Genomic DNA, 17561 nt, shown 5'->3' with positions numbered 1-17561 from the left:
TTTTATAAAAAATGTGCTGTTACCATGGTAATGCATTACTTTATACAGACAAAAAAAAAGGTGTCTTGCACATCAACCTATGATAGCGGTCACAAATGCCAAATTTTACGTCAGTCACTCAAAAAAAAATGAGAGTAGTTCAAGCCACAAGATTGTGCAAAGAACAAACCAACCGACCTACCGACCACCTGACAACCCAACCTCAGAGTGATTCCTACTCATATACTCCCATGCATACAATGTATGAGTTGGGGTACAGATATCCAATATTTCCTTATGATTTTCTTTGCTCTGGGGCAAGTTTAATTGCAAACACCTCTTATTGTCAAGAATGGAGCTTGCTTGTTTTGCGATCAAACTTTTCACTTCTTTCTCATCATGTTACCATGGTTCTCTACCATTAATTCTGACACTTGCGAAATTGTGTTACAAGTCCCGAGTTCACAAAATATTATATGAATTTGTTAATATGTTACACAATTTCGAATTGACACTTATGAGGGGAATAACAACCAGACGTATTGCATCCAATGAGTGGTTTACTTTGACTCGACATTCCATCTTGTAGCTTTGAAGTGCAATATGCAAGGCAAATGTAATCCCAATGCAGCACTAAAATGTACAAGTAGCTGATCTAAACTTCACACGCATTTACTTAGCATTTCGGGGTTGAACATAATATGAAAAATGAAATATACAGTTCCTCCACCCCTCCTCCCACCCCCCCCCCAAAAAAAGGATGAAACTGCATTAGCACATTTGCTCAATAATCAACTACTGCACCACAATGAATAACTCCATGTACATTATTATGCTGTTGTGCAGTTCATCCTCAAATGTTGCCAGAATAGAGCACAAATGGGGAGGAAATCCTGCCATTACGGGGTTATTTTAGTTAAGTGCCAAGCATGTACCTTTCTTCTTTTTTTTTTATAGCAGCATCAAAATTCCCCTCAATCTAGGCAGATGTATACTCAACAACAAAAATGTTATACTACACTACCACTTCCAACTTCTAGAAGAATTGATAGTGAAAAGACTACTGGTTTCTAGTACTACCCTCTTTGTGCCAAGCCATCTCACAGCAAACCTGAAGAAAATTTGTACACACCTGCTAACAAAAAAAAAAAGAACAACAAAAAAATACTTGTATGACAACTTGTACAATGTTTGCCCATACATCTCTGCAGCACATTCAACAACTCAACCTAAATACAAATACTCAACACCCGGTATCACATCTAGTTCTGCAGAATTTCCCCGACATCGGTGAAATGCTACATTAAGTGTAAACTTGTAATTGACACAGAAAAAAAAAAAATCTAATCATATTTGCAATGTTGCTAGGAGAGAGCTTAGTGAACATGAATGATCACTTTGATATTTATCTGCTAAGATATTATGCCAAAGTTTATGATAAATTGTTATACATATTTGTACAACATACATGTAGGGTGTGGCTGCCTACCCTGGCAAAGCATGTGCATTTTTAATATTCCCTCCTCTTTATCTTTGTGTATTCCGAAACATACAGCAATTCTGCTGCGTGGTTGACAAACAGGATGATATGGTAATCAACTTTTGGAGCCAACCCTATTTAGGAAATGACTTTCCCAGCAAATTGCAATGGAGTTTTCTACAAATTGGAGGGCCGCTGGAAATTATACATGTGATTAAAGTGCCGACGGACACAAACACACGTGAGAAGCCTATGGCATTATAGCTGGAGAGAGAAATGGACCTGTTAATTGATCAAGGAAACACATAGCAGTGTGTAGAGTAATTACCGACTTATCAACACAACTTTCCAGGGGTGGGGGAATGTTGAAGGTCGAAAACCTTTTTGTTGAAAAAATTATAGGCCTTCATTATAATCACAAAGGTGGGGGGAGGGGGATGTTGAAGGTTGAGACCCGTTTCATGGAAGCATTGATAGGCCTGTATAACTATTGATCAAATAAGACCAGGGAGTATCTAATCACGGACATAAAAGCCCCTCAAGTTTATACCTGACTGTATGCAACCTATCTTTTCAACACCAAAAGGGAATCAAAAGTACAAAGAGAATCTTTCCATGATTTGAAAGGTTTCAAGCAAACAAAATGTAACTGCCCATTTCTTTCGGTTATGACTATGATGCATTTTAAACCCAAATAGTCCACTCACAATATAATCACATCTGCTTTAAAATGCCAATTGTTGATTTACCTAGAGCTTTGCTTTATTTCTCCAAATGCTAATGTTTTTATACAACATTTACACTCCCGTCAAAAAAAAAAGAAAGTGACAGTGGTTTACATAAAGATCAGCACTTGATCTATGATGAAATGTCAAGTATGGATGAATTACTAACCTTGCATTCATTCACACAAATCTAAGAACATTTTGAAAGAGAAGTTAAAAGATGAAGATATATAAGAGGCTGAATGTTTGAAAATTGATGTTGATATAAGATATGCTATATAATCTTTTTCTGTTTTATAATTTTGGCAAAAAGATGCCTCTCTTATGTTTTATATGTCATTTGAATGCTGTTCAAGTAATTGTATATTGTAGTTTTTGTTTTGTAAAAGCATGTGAACAAAACTAATATCCATGATATGGACAATAAAAAAAAAATGAAATGAAATGCAATGAAAATAAATATTCATTTATAATGAGGTATGCGAAGTTCAAAGAAAGTAAAATAAAACTGAAGATTTCAAGACTCATTCAACAAAAGAATGTCATGTTGGAAGACCTAGATAATCAGGAAGTCATTACTTCATGTAGGGTATCATTACATTTCACCATTCTCAACTTGCCGGGAGTAGAGTGTACACAGTGTCCTTTACACACCTCTTTCCTTGTCAACGTAACAGTGTATTTAGTTACATTTTCACAAAAGAAACCGAAATTCTAATCAGCGCATCTTCATTTCAAGTGCACTACCTTGGCCAGGTATCAAGAAAAGCCACTGCATTTTAATGCCCCCCCCCCCCCCCAAGTCCTAATAATGAGATGTGGGAGGGACAGACAGACAGACCACTAAAAAACATGCATCATGCCTCCAGTTATCTTCCAAGGTGGAGACTGAAAATAATAATATGGTGGGAGGGGAAGATTGCTGTAGAAAAGTGTTATGCCAATAAATTTTCTTGTACCTTTGCTCTTACATCATTCTGTGTTCTTGTGCTGAATTCCATCCACAAAGGTATTGACCGATTCGGGTTCGTTGAGGGCAGCAGACATTTTATGGCACTGGGCGCAGCCATGAGCTCAAATTGCGGTGTCTCAGCCGACCCCCCCTGCTCTCCCCACCCCACGGGCAACATGTTTATCGCGCACTTGTAACAAAGGTTCGCGCACTAAGCAAGCATTCGCGCACTCAGTACGAGACGCCCATTGGCTAAAGCAACCATGCATCAGTTTTTCATTCTGCGCGCATGAGAGGGGTGGGGAGAGAGGAGGGGGGGTCGGCTGATACACCGCAGTAATGGCGCTGCCCATGCCAAAAATACACATAGCGCGTCACAGAATCGGTCAATAGAATCGTTATGTATGGCTACTTGACTCTAATCCAAGTAACAAGCTAATTACCACCAGCAAGGAATACAGACTGCAGACTTTCAACTGCTCCTTAATTAAGTGCTCATGCCACGATGCGTGATTGCATGTCAACGTATGCTGGACCACACTGCAGAGCGTCAACTTGCTTCCTGGCCGCTCTCTGGCGTGTCTGCCCGTGACGAGGGCACGCAACGATGGCAGTCTCGAAAACGTGGAGATTTGAACGGAGCTCTCTGCCTCCTGGCGACGGCACACTCCAAGAACCGAGGGAGTCGCATTAGTCAATGCACACAAACAGCTGTACGCCTGCCACTCCTCCCTTGTTCCCCCCCCCCCCCCCAACACATCCACTCTTGTGCACACCACAGCATGCTGTCTCCTCTCTCTCTCTTCTTCTCCAGATCAAGACTACAAGTACAGAAGAAGCAACATAAATATGGACATATGGGACTAGTGTAAAGCAAGATATTTTCACCACATGAAATTTTTGAGGATTGGAGGCAAGGGCCTTTTGCGCGGGATGTAATTTTTACTGTCTCTGGCATTCAACGCATAGAGTGTAGACACGAACTTTGGTGTGCATTTTAATTTTGCAAAATCAATTATGCACACAAACATTCCTCATTTTACAGTATCAAGATTATATTTCATAATCGGAATGAAAAATAAAACAGGAGAGAGCCCAGGTTTTGAAGTAATTTGTCTTTCTGGTCTATTGATTCTTGGTGGCAGTTGAAGCATGCAATGTGCGCACGCATACATACATGTCCCAGTACCCCCTAGAAATATGCGTTTCCATCCATACCCACTTGTGCACGTTACAGCTTGTGCTCTATCTCGCTCCCCCACCCCCCACTTCCCCACTTGTCGTCCGTCACAACCCAAGTCAATTGGCCTCCTCCACAACAGCATCGCTCCATTCCCTTTCTCTATCTACTTTCGGCAAGCATGCCCAATAATCACTGCCTCTTTACCAAAGAGGGGGGTGGGAGGGGGGCAGGGCATCTTCTGCAGTACCCCCTCCATGGCCATTACAAACCATCTACTTCTTGCCTTGCACGTTTCTGACTCACCCTGCCTGTTGACTACACCACTACTCCCTCCTAAACTGCTCTACTTTACATTAATACCGACATGCACGAAATATCTTTCCTGTCCTGCATCACTTGATTTTAAATATACCCATTATTACTTGATATACGAATACCCAAACTGACTTGAAATGCCGCAAACAAATGTCGTGGGGAAATTTTATCAAAACGTATCCTGAAATTTAAGAACTCTAAAATGACACTATCCAGAGAAACATGCTGTGTTTCCTCTTACCACCGTAACACGGCAAGTAAGAAATTACAAAATATGAAATATCTGTCAAACTGCAACTCTTGGTTCAAAACCTGCATTTCGTATGATATTGTAAATTTGCCTCAGCAGCTCTTTGCCATGTAAATCAAGCAAAAACAGCTTGCCTCAAGGTTCAAGATCTGCATATCATATAGGCCTACTGCACATTTGCCTTTGCCATTTTTTCCCCCACTTAGATCTGGCAAAACACCTTGTCTCTCTGCTTTTGCAGCCGCCTTAACACGACAGTAGCTCTTCTCAGAACAGGCAGAATTTGCTCCAGGAAAAGGGCAAGGTGGGTTTTTGTTTTTGTGGGGTATTTTTGTTTGTTTGTTTGTTTGTTATTTTACTGTGCCGAAAGTGCCATGAACAGGGAAACCACAAGGTGCCGAAAAAGTGTCTAAAAGGAAAATTTCAGTGTTTTCACCTGTTGATTACAGAGATTCTATTTTCGAGCACCAGAATTGCTCGAGGAAAAAAATATGAAGAAACAGAAGATAAGTTGTTCCATGTGATGATGCAATGCCCACATGATCTTGCCCAAGTAGAGCGACAAAGTTCAAATGCAAGAAAACTTCTGATAACCATAAAAGCCCTGAAATATTGACTATGGGTTGAGTAAGATGACACTTGGCATGCTATTCTTAGAAAAAGAATAGCTTACACATTAGATTTTAAGCACCTATAATCTAATAAATACTTATATTACAACACAAAGAATTATGATGTCTGCACCTTGGTATGAAATCTGCACTTCAACTTGCAAAAGAATACAACATATAGTTGGCACACATGCAATATTTTCTTTTAATTTCACTGTCTTTTTTATCTGTGACATCCCTTACTACCCAACATAGGTTTCTCGCCTCTTCATTTTTCCTACTTTCTTTTATTGTTCACAAACAAATCTTTTGCACAAATGGCACATCTATGCATTAGTGTGGACTCTCTGGCTGTATTGCGACAGCGACCAACTATTAGTAGGCCTGTCAATGAAAAAATTCAAATTGTTTAAAATGTTTTTATTAGTGTTTTGTCTTGTAGTAGTAGTGAAAACATTTACAAAACCGTTTGAATTTTGGAAATCAGAGCAGCGGTTGTGAAGATATAGCCAAATGAATGTTTCATATTGTGACTTTTCACTAGACAACAAAATAGAAAATACCAGAAATCAATAAAATCATGTTTTCGCATCTTTTTATTTTCTGATTAAATAACATATAATGTATCAAATGTTATTTTCATGCATGTATGTAATTAACATTCTTGATATCATTCATTTCTACCAAGTTTCAGCACTTAACAGTGGAGATACAGGGGGTCAAAGTGTGGACATTGTGCTAAAATATGCCATTTTCAAGCTCAAATTATGGGAATTTCCCAAAATCTGCATATTTATGTAATCATTTTATGGTTGACAACAATCTTGAATAAGAACCAAATTACATATATGGTATGTCTGTAATGCCTCTTATAAGATGTTATTATCAAAAAGTCCTAAGTATTTCTCATTTTTGCACAGCATTGGCGAATTGTTGTCCCTAAACACCAAATGTTGCCAATTTTGCTTATTAAATATGCATATTTGCTAATTAGATATGCAAAAATGCATTTTTGAGGCTCTTGAGCCTCATTCAAGTTTGAAAATTGGTCAGCAGGTATAGCATATGATAATACAGGCTCAAATTGATGTTATGTCAGGCATAATTTATATCATGTCTATATTTTGATAAAAAAAATCATCATTATCTATCTTTTTCATTAAAGCTTTAGCTAATTAAATATGCGTAAAATTGTTAAAGGTGACAAAACAGTTATTTCAGTCACGTTTACGCAAATTACATTTGTGATAAGTACAATGTCGTAACCAATCCCTGTTTAAAAGAAAATGAAGTTCAGTTTTCACATCATGCATAACTGCATATGAATTAGACACATTAGAATATGACCTAATTAAATATGCATAAAATTGTGAAAGCTTACAATCAGGTGTATTTATACAGGTTGTATTAAACCTAAAGCACAATACATAAAGTGGATGTAATTTGCAACAAAAATGTAACATAATCAGGGATTACAATTTCCTCAGAGCAGTATTTTGATGCTGAATACCAGTACATGTATTTAGTTAGAAATTAAAACCTTACTTCTGAAAGAAAAAATGCAATTACAGTACAGTGAACCTTGATTTTTGAAAAGAACAATATTCTTCATGCACCTTTGTGAATCCTGATGAAGATCAGTACAGAATGTTGAAAATGAATTATACTTGTTATTGAAATAAGAAGCCATGTGATCTAATAAATACTTTTTTTGAATAATTAAAGCCGCCTTGGATCTGTTGTGTTGATTTGGAGTCCTTTGTTGCCTTTTCTACTGATATTCTACTTCAAATAAATGTGCATACTGTGTACTACCAACACATTAATCAGAACGTTTTCACTTGCAATGTAATTTTGTACTTAACGTAAAGCTGTACTTAACGTAAAGCAGTATTACCTTTGCAAAATCATTAAAAGGGAATAAAATCCAGACTTGTATGAACATCTAGTGAATGTAGAAGTAGAGAAAATGGAAATGTTTACAATCATCTCAAGAGTTATGAATTTTGATCACTCCCTTTACTGGTCCCTTAAAGTGCCAACTCTGTGTGTTTTGTAACTGTCGTGAACTCTATAAATTGGCTTTATAGGGTTTCAGTTCCCAACTTAAAAAGAGAACCCCATGGGCCTAATGATCAGAATGGATTATCTAAATCTGCTCTAATTTTCAAGGATAAGTTCCTCAAATTGTTCTTCACTTGCTGACAGCACAGAGATGTCTGGATTTTATTCAATTTTAATTCATGTTTCCTTCCTTATAACAGCTCCAAATCGTCATTTTCCCAATCCCAGGCCAATGCAAATGGTTCAATCTGATCCTCTCTGTCATACTTTACCATATACAATGAATAGCCTTGACTCACTATATCCTTATCTTCATCACTTATCACCGTTAACTCTTCCCCAGCAGCCTTATGCAACACTGTTCCCTTATACCACCGTTCTGTCACTTTTTAGATTCAGTTATCATGAATTTATGCCGAATTCTCTTCCCAATAATTGCATCTCCTGGAAAATCAGTTCGTTGTCCCGAGTCTGACTTTTTGTATTTTTTTTCTTTTTTCAGCCTTTCTGAATCAGCCTCCTCCACTAGTTTCCGTTTCAGGGCAAGTATGCTTGTGGATCGCGATTTAATGCTCGACAATGTACTGGGAATGTCCTCGGTATCAACTGCGCCACTGTCATCAACCATAGCAGCCTTCCATGATGATATCACCAACAGTAAATTTGTTTTGAGAACTTCAATGGGCAGGGCCTTGCCCTGACTTGTAATGAAATACTTCTGTGGTGGCACGCCTGGAATTTTCAGTGTTCTATAGAATTTCAATTGTCTTGTCAGAGCCTTTTTTTGTTCCGAAACCGACTGATATTTCCTGAGCAGTTCATCAACTTCTTCTGGACTCTTGACTTGGCCATCAATTTGGATTCCATCTTGTACTTTCTGCTGTTGTATCATTCTATTCCTTTTCAGCTCTTCTCTGTGTTTCTGTTTTGCAGCTACTACATCTCTACGTGTTTGACGGAGCAATGCTTTCTTCTTCTTGAAGTGTTTAGTCTTCTCCCTCGCAGTAGCCATGGCTGATTTGATTTCACTTGCAAGATCATCAGAGGACAACTGGCGGAGGTAGTCACCAGTCTGGTTGTTCACGTACAAGATGATTCCTTCTATGAAGTCTAGGTTGGCTGTAGATTTTGCTCTCAAAAGCCGATCAAGACCCGAGAAGTCTCTTTCAGAAATGTCATTGTTCCTTGGTACTGATGCTGTCTCTCCAAAAACTTTTGCTGTTTGTTCACTTGCCCATTTCCCATGCACAAAGTCGAACAGCTGGCGTTCAAGAACAACAAAAAGGCTAGCACACAGAACAGACACCAGCTGGTCAACCAGGGCTTCTTGCTCCTCTGCGACCTCATCGTAGATGGAATACCACACTTCATCTTTGATTGGTGGGCAGTCATCAAAGAGCACAGCAGAACCTTCAAGAATTGCACTTGGATCATGAATCATCTCCTTCAAGAATTCTCTAAGTCTGATGTAATAGTTACGAAGATCAAGGATGTGATCTTTTCTGCTGGTAACAGTAGCAAGAGGTGTTGTGATATGTTTCTCCAAGAGAGCTATTGCTTGAACCTCTGCTAAAACCACTGTGTTTGCACTATCCTCAAGGACAGCTCTGTGCAGCCTGTTGTCATTCTGCATTTTGAGCAGGAGATCTCTCAACTGAAGCCTGTGGTGATACACTGCAGAAGCTGCTTTAAAAACAATGTTAAAGCGGTTATGCTCGAAGAGAGGAATGTGGTTTTTTTCACCAGGGGAAAGGTGGGCCTTGAAGTCCTCCGGAATACCATGTGGATCCTTGGCACCAGTTCCAACGAGTTCACATGAGGTTCGAATAAAGCGAAGGCCTGCTGGCTTTTGACAATTCCACTTTGCAAATTCTGGCAAGGCTTCCATGCCAATTGAGCCGGTGATGTCCGCAACCTCGTCTTCCCACATAGAGAGGCCAACTTTTGTACGTTCAGCTAAACCCAACAGAAAGTGCTTCCCACAATAGAAATCATTTATTTTGGACAACTCCTCAATAGCCTCCTTAGACATATCAGAAAAGCTTGTTAGATTTTTCCTCAGGACTTCTTCTCTCCATATTTCTAACTGTTCAACCCATGATTTAGATGTAGGGCCCCTGTCAGCCATAGTATTTCTGATGTTGAAGAGAAGCTTATGCTCTTCAGAGTTTTTATCTGCATTAGATACGAGTGCCGACAACTCTTCAATGAACACCTTTGTCACTTCAACTTGAGTTTTTGTATCACCCAAGACAGCTTCCGTAACACCAGCAGAATAACTCCTCTCATCAGTTGAGATCTGGATGCTGTAGAAGTGTCGCTGCTTCTTGCTTGTTGCATCCATGTGAAGGGTGGCATTGCTAGACTTCATGAGGGCTTTAGCAACCTGTCTTTTGGATACAATGTCTGCCTCAACAGCCATAAGTTTAACCAAAGTTTCTTTCGGAAGTCTCTCGACATTCAGCCCTGCTAGGTTCTCCAAGACACTCCTGATGAGGGCACTGACGTGGCGGGTACCAACATTTCTTGAGAGAAAATCATAGACCACCAGCCTAACTCCATCAACAAATTTCCCATCTTGGAATGTAGTCACAACCTGCTGATTCATTGCTTCTTCCAGTTGACATTCTAAGTCATCATTCTGAAGCCTCAAAGAAGCTGCACCTTTCAGTAGTTCTCTGATTTCATTGTCATTGTGATTTTCAAGTGGTTTCACCTTACTCTTGTACCACCAAACCCTCTTTTGCTCTTTTCTTTTCTTACCCTTCTCCAAGTTCAATTCTTCTTGAATCTTTGCAAGTTCATCAGACATTTCCCTCCTCTCTGCTTCTAGTTCACTTTTATATCTATCTACACTTTCTTGCAAGGCTTGAACTTTACCTTGTGAAAACTGCAGCTTCTTTTTTATTCTACCAGACTTACTTTCCTGAATAACACTTTCTTGTACTTGAACCAACTTTCTGAGTTTCTCTTCTTCTATTTCAATTTCCTTTACTTCTCTTTCTAACTGTTTCCTGCATCTTTCAGTACTTTTCATATCCTTTTTGACAAGTAGATATTTTTCAACAACATTTGCATACTTTGATTTGACATCACTCAATTTCTCTTTGTACTCTTCAAATGACTTTTCTAAATCACATATTTTCTTGTGCTGTTCAAATATGACCTTATTTTGTTCATTGATATGTTTAACCAGTTTTGGCTTTATTGGAGTTGGAGAACTCTCTGCTATCTCCAGAATATGCTTGATTGTGGGAGATCGACCTTCAGCAGGAGGTTGACTGTCATTGCTAATGCTAGTTGATGGCTGACATTCAGGTGTCTTGACCTTTCTTGTTGGCACATGGTAAGGTTTATCCAAGAACGCCGTTTTCTTATTTTTTTGGCCCCGTAGTTGTCTGGCTCGTCTGTGAACATCAATCCAGTTGCTTGAGATAGTTTGTATTAACAGATCTTCGCACTTACTATTGGGGAAAAGACGAGACAACCATGTCCTTGCAGTCTCCCAACTAGCACCAGACTTCTTAAGATGAGTCAGCAATTCTGTGATATGTCCATTAGTAACAACTTTGTCTGGGGGGAGCACTGCATCACCATTCAACCATTCTTCATTTATCCCAGCAGTTGTACAGGCAGGTCCTAAAGATCCTCTATCCTGATCATACAAGCATTCGATATTGACCGAAAGTTCTGCAATAGTGTCCACTTTGCACACTTTACGCTGAATCGTTCGTTTGATGTTGGTGCCAACCTGCTGAAGAGACTTGTCCACACAAGATAAAGCAAGTGGAAGGGATGTTCCCGGCAAATTATGGTTGTCAATTATGCCAAGCAAAAGAGCAGCAATGGCATAAGTCACAGGACCTTGTATTGGGAAGTCTGCAGCATAATCTGTGGGAGTAGAAAAAGAAATGAAAGAAAAGAAAAAGAATGAAAAAAAAAACCATTGTACCAACCACAAATGAAACAAAAAATATTAAGTACTCTCTAAAAAAAACTGAGTGAAAATTTTCACTCTAAAAAGAGTGAATACAAAAAAGAGTGAATTCGAGTGAAATTGGAGTGAATTTTGAGTGAAAATGCTCATTTTCACTCATTTTGGAGTGACGTCAGGGATCACTCGAAGATTTTGGAGTGATTTTTAGAGAGTACAAACTTCAAATTAATTTTACCATACTACAGCATGCAAAATCATTTAAATCTGGATATACTTTGAACTGAAAGGAAAAGAAATAAAAAATTGTTTACCATAATTCTACATACTACAGGTCCACAAATTCACCTTGGTTAATTCTTCCATATTTTATCAAATCTTCACTCCTCTTCCCCCTCTGACGTTTCCAAAATTTTACCAAAAGTTAAAATGAGAATAACATCTCAAATAAAAATGATTTGGTGCTAAATTTGTTTTTCCCACAAAATTTTCTACCATGATAAATTGAAAATTATTTAAAATATGGTGCCGTAGTCAGTGGCGGATCCAGGATTTCTGAAAAGGGGGGGGGGGGGCGTGGACCTCGGGGCAAAGTCCGATACATGCAGGCCCGTACGAAATTCTCTGACAAGCAAAAAAAAAAAAAAAAAAAAAGGTCTTCTCCTACCGAGCTCAAAGGGGGGTGCGATTCAAGGGGGAATCCAGAGGGAGACCCCCGTTACATCCACTGACAAGCAACAACAACAACAACAACAACAAAAAGTCCTCGTTGCACCAGTCGCCGAAAAATAGGGGGGGGGGCGTGCGCCAGAAAACTGTTTTGATGATGTAAAGAAAGAAAGATTGAGAAGAGGTGGGGGGGCACTTACCATCTTCTTCTATAATTCGGACAATCTCATGTTGTTGTTCTGGAACAAGCCCGACCTGTTTGGCTAACATGCGTAACTCGCGCTCAGTTAGATGCATTATGCCCGACCATTCCCGGCAAAGCTCAACAAGACAAATCTCCACCAACAAACAGGCAGGCGTGGTTCTTTCCACCTTGTAAATGGGCGAATAGCATGTCCAGGCCTTGCTTCAGAAGCCCACAGTAGAATAACCTGAAAGTAGTTGAAAAAAAAGAAACACAGGAAAACAATAAATTCATGGTCAAAACAAACACAAATTGTTTACAAGCTGCTCACCTCCTGAGCTGTCATAATTCTTACAATTCAGAAAATGAGGGAGGGGGGACGGGGAAGAGGGGGTCCAGGCACTCACTCTGAAAAAAAAAAAATGGCTTGAGATTGTTTACAAATGGGGTTGGTGTACACCTGTATGTACCTGCATAGTTTAAATTCCAACTCGACAGTGATGTGAGAGGGTAAATAAATTTGTTGCAAACCATGGCGTAGAGGTAGAGTCTGATGACTAAGTCATTCAAAATTCTAGCTTCATTTGCAAAAATATTCCAGATTAATATTTTGGAAGATTCTACGGTATCTAAAGCTACTTTTTTGTTGAACATAAGTTATATGGAACTGTAAATGATGTTAGAAATGTTTGCAAGTAGTGGGGTTGGAATTTCGTAACGACAGGTCTTCACCTGCCTGCCGGATGCGGAGAGCGGCAGGCCAATGCAGACACCAGTCACGACAGTCGACACTGCACGAGTCTACCGAAGTTCAGTGCAAATTATGCATGAACGTTTCGTAACAAAATTACAACACAAAAAACATTCTTTTAGAAACTTTTAGCATAAATACAATCACTTTGTAAACATCATTGAAATATGTTTCAATGTTCAAGCATAAACACTCACCGTCGGCGTCGTTTCTGGTGGTTTCGTGTGTAGTCGATTTCGGAGAAGGGATCGTACCGTTGTGCGCTATGTACGGTTGTTCGCGCAGTACATAGCTACACCATCCTCGGCGGTAAGGCAGCTAGCTGCAGCACTAGTCGTACTGCAAAGTTTGACTCGTTTTTCCTACTGGATTGGTATTGAATATCACCTCTAAATTTCACATGGATATACAAAAAAGGTTAAATTTCTGTAATATTGATCCGCATTTTTCAAAGTCAACCAGCCTTATGAAAAAAAAATTAGCTCAAGTTTGAAAACTTATTCACAAAGTTTTCTGATCGATAAATTGTCATTGCGGGGCTGCATTTAGTTACAGCAAGCCCTACAGATTTGATTGAGCCCTCAACGGCGACTGTAGGTATAAGCTATCCATCGCAGTTTCGACTTTGTTTCCGAGGATGCAAAATCGCGTTCCGCAAAGGAGGGTCGGGGAGTCGCCGTGACGCTCAAGATAGCCATTTCAAAATTGATTATCTCAGCGGTTTTTAAACTTTTCTCCAATTTTCTTTCTGATTCCTTGTAAAAATAGGTTATATTTTTCAATTCCAAAAATTCATATTGATCAAAAAACAATAAAGGGGTTAAATTCCATCACAAAAACAGCATCTCGTGCTGCGTTCATGCGTTGTCTAGTGGCGCGGTTCGGCGTGTTTGACGGCCCTACTATTAGCCTCAGTTATCAGCCAACTATCAGCCTCAACTATCGGCCTCAACTATCACCCTCATCCCCTTGCCAAGCCCCGAATCCTTGTAATACCGAGTTTCTGTTTGTAAACAGCGAGTCACCAGTTGCTGAGTATTTATCACGTGTGATATCCCGCATGACCTTTGTCTGTTTCTCCCAGCCTCTATACGATTTGTCCCCTTGACTCCCAGTAGTCGACTAAACACTGCCTGTAAATTCTATGAAGAGAAGATTAGTCATGAAGTCTTTTCCCCATGATCTTTATAGCATAAATGAAGTTAAAAAAAAGAGGGAAAGTTATTGTGGGTCAATCTTCCTCCCAGACAACAAGCACTGTTGTCACTGTGCTAATTCACAGAAAAGTCTTTCCTAAATACAAAGCATAACATTGTGCATCTCAATTTGAAATAATTTTGAACGAGTGCTCCCAGATTTAAATAACTAGACTGGCAATCATTTCATACTCAAGTGATGTCTGATCAACAAATGAGATACCAATTAGTCTATAATAACATTGTTAATTTCCTGCCTTGACTCAAATTTTTTACCTACTTCCAACTTTGTTTTGACTGCTTTCATCAGTTACAGCTTTAACACCAATGTATCTCCAGTAATTCCTCAAGGAAACCATCATTTTCATAATTCAGCTAATAATTTATGATGAGATGATAATTCTCTTCACACCCCCCATGCTAATGTATAATTGAATTCAATAATGTCATGGGCTTCTGCGACAATTAGTAAGAATAATACGAGATTACTTCTAATCAAATCATTATTTTAATGACTCGCCTAATATGTAATTAACCATACAACAATACATGACATACAATGTGTAAAAATACACCGTACGGACATTTTCTATCCAGTGTTCAATGATATGATCAAATCTACCTTCCCAACCCAAACACACCAGCACAGGCCCTAAATTACACCCTCCCATCCCCTGTCCGTGCCCTTCCCCTCTCTTGCATATCATGCAAAATTGTAAAATCATGTAAACACAACATATACTTGTCACTAATCACACCTTTACCAAGCTTGATGTCAGGGGGATTCCAAATAGAATCTCTGGGATCACAGGTTTCTGAGTAAATCATGTACGGCTTGGCTAATTGGCTGTCCTTGGTAAAAATCCTTCCTTCAAAATGAAACTAAAGCCTCCAACAACCACCGCTGACATTTTGTATATATATTCTGGCACATCAAAACTCAGTCATGTTTGCAAAGTTTCATCCCATAGTCAAACCCCTCTCTACTGCCTATCCCCCCCACCCCCCATAAAATCCCCTTATCATTGTAGGTATGTACGCTCAATATCGTTTCTCTTTTTTTTTCTCTTTTTTTTTTGCCAATTACAATATACCATAAACACACAAATTTTAACAGTGCATTTAATTTTTGTGCATTTCGCGCTACTTTTGGCCAGCATGAATTCTTTAAAACCTGCAAAAAAAATCTTCACAATTTTCTCTGCACAGTTTGAATGGTTTGATAATCGTGCAGCATGAATTCCAGAACCTGTGAAAATGTTTTTGAGCTGCTCAGCGCAAAAAATTAATCACGTGAAAATATGGACATTTATGGTACTCCACTCAGATATACATTGCTGTTGTTTCCTGGTACAGCTCTTTAAAATCATGATTCAATGACTCTTTAGATAGCATGATACTTGTAACCTGTCACCGCTTGAAGATTTCAATGCCTGTGACTCATGATCAGTACCTCTTTTTCAGGGGGTTTTAAAATAAATGCAGGTTTTTCTGGTTCATTTTCCTTCTATTTTAGGTCCATCACCAGCTCAGTGCCAAACAGGTATGGAAAGACTGCCTGAACGTGTGTAGTCTGCAAAATGGTTGAAGGAAGGCATGAGCAATCACGTAATTTCAAAAAGGTACCACTCTCCCCCCCCCCCCCCCCCCCCCCCCCCCCCCCCCCCCCCTCCCCACTTCTTTTCAAGGTGGCTTTATCAATGCAAGCTGGAGACACCGGAATATTGGCAGGCCGTGACTCACAACAGCATGTTGCAATATCTGACTGGGGATGCTCCAAGGTGGGCAGAAATGACGGGGGGGGGGGGGGGGGGGGGGGTCGGAGACTAGATCATTTCTTGACTACCAACAGGAATAATGAGTTCGCGCGCACAAAAAGTGATTACTGCCGCTCATTTCCAGGTAGTGAGGATGGTTGCCAAGCATCAGAAATGGAAGTTGGTGAACGGCCACTGATCTCTCATTCTCCACTCGTGCCATTTTGCAACAAAAGCATCACAGGGAACTTCTGAAGTCTCACAATAATCAGACTGCAATTTGTTCAAAAGGGCCAGCACCTGAAAAAGAAATAAAAAAAGGGGGGGGGGGGAGGTTCTTGCACCAATGGGCAAAGATGCACCAAAATCTTTTTGAATATGATAAATTTTCATTCTTTTTGAATACGATACATTTTCATTTATATTCTAACCTAATTAAATGAAGCAAGAAAAAAAAAAAGTGTCCTTTAGACAGGGACTGTAATGCTATGGAGGCAGAAAGAGTTTTAGGATGACAGCTGATGCAGGGATTACACAAATTGCTTTCCCTGTCAGGGAAATGGTACTTGCTTAATAATACAACAATCAGCCATTACTGTAATCAAAGTGGAAATTTTCGCGCATTATGCGCAACAAGAAACTAGCACAAACATAAAAGCATCAGATGAATGTTTTTGCTTCCTGTATGTATGTACCACCATGTAACGTCTTGATTCTGCGCAATTAAAAATATGTGAAATTCATCTCCTTGGCCAACTGTGAAAATATCCACTTTTACAGTAATGTGAAATCCAATGTTGTCAGTCGACAGTTTACACTAAAGAAGTCAAAGGCATCCCAAGACTACAATCACATACATACACACACACACACACCACATTCATGTTCACCCTGCATAACTGCTGTCTGACGATACTGTCGTAATCAATAATGCAACGTGATCAGCGCCAATCGCTAGCCACGATCACTTTTAGTAAATTACAGTTTTGTATCTTTTATGAACGGCAGGGATCTGTTCCCCGAATTAGCAGTAGAGACTACGACAAGCTGGATGATGCAAGAGTGGAGGAAGCAATTCCACATTGGTATCATTATCATTTCATTGAGAGAAAATATCCCGACAATGGTAATGACCAGTATAGTGGTGCTGGAAAGATCATGTGTCAAGCAAAGAGCAAACGTTTAAATGAAGCAGTTGAGAACTGAGGCAAAAGCATTGTTCTCTGCTCAGGCAAGAGCATTATTCTCTGAGGAGTTCATGTCGGTGGAATTAAATATTTAGAATTCAAAATTGGATTTCATGTAATGATGATGGTTATGGGGAATTCACAGATTATGGTAAAATCATGCTTCCCTAGCATACCGTGTGTACTGTAAAACCAGAAATATTTGTATGTATTTTAATTTCACGACTTTCGTGAGAGCCAAGATTCAGGAAAAACGTCATGCTGCGAAAAAAGGTTGTCGGCTGAAATTCATGAAAATTTCACGCCGCAAAAACATCTTGCTTT

General features: G+C 39.4%; 1 protein-coding gene across 1 annotated transcript in view; it reads right to left on the bottom strand.

Annotated features, from left to right (window-relative positions):
- LOC140245048 (uncharacterized) overlaps nucleotides 1-17561 on the bottom strand; it is a 124073-nt gene that overhangs the window by 27737 nt on the left and 78775 nt on the right.

This window comes from Diadema setosum, chromosome 22 (genome assembly GCF_964275005.1).
Source record: "Diadema setosum chromosome 22, eeDiaSeto1, whole genome shotgun sequence".
NCBI classification, from domain to species: domain Eukaryota; kingdom Metazoa; phylum Echinodermata; class Echinoidea; order Diadematoida; family Diadematidae; genus Diadema; species Diadema setosum.
Note: the sequence above shows the minus strand (reverse complement) of the source record. Positions and strands in the feature narration are given on the sequence as shown.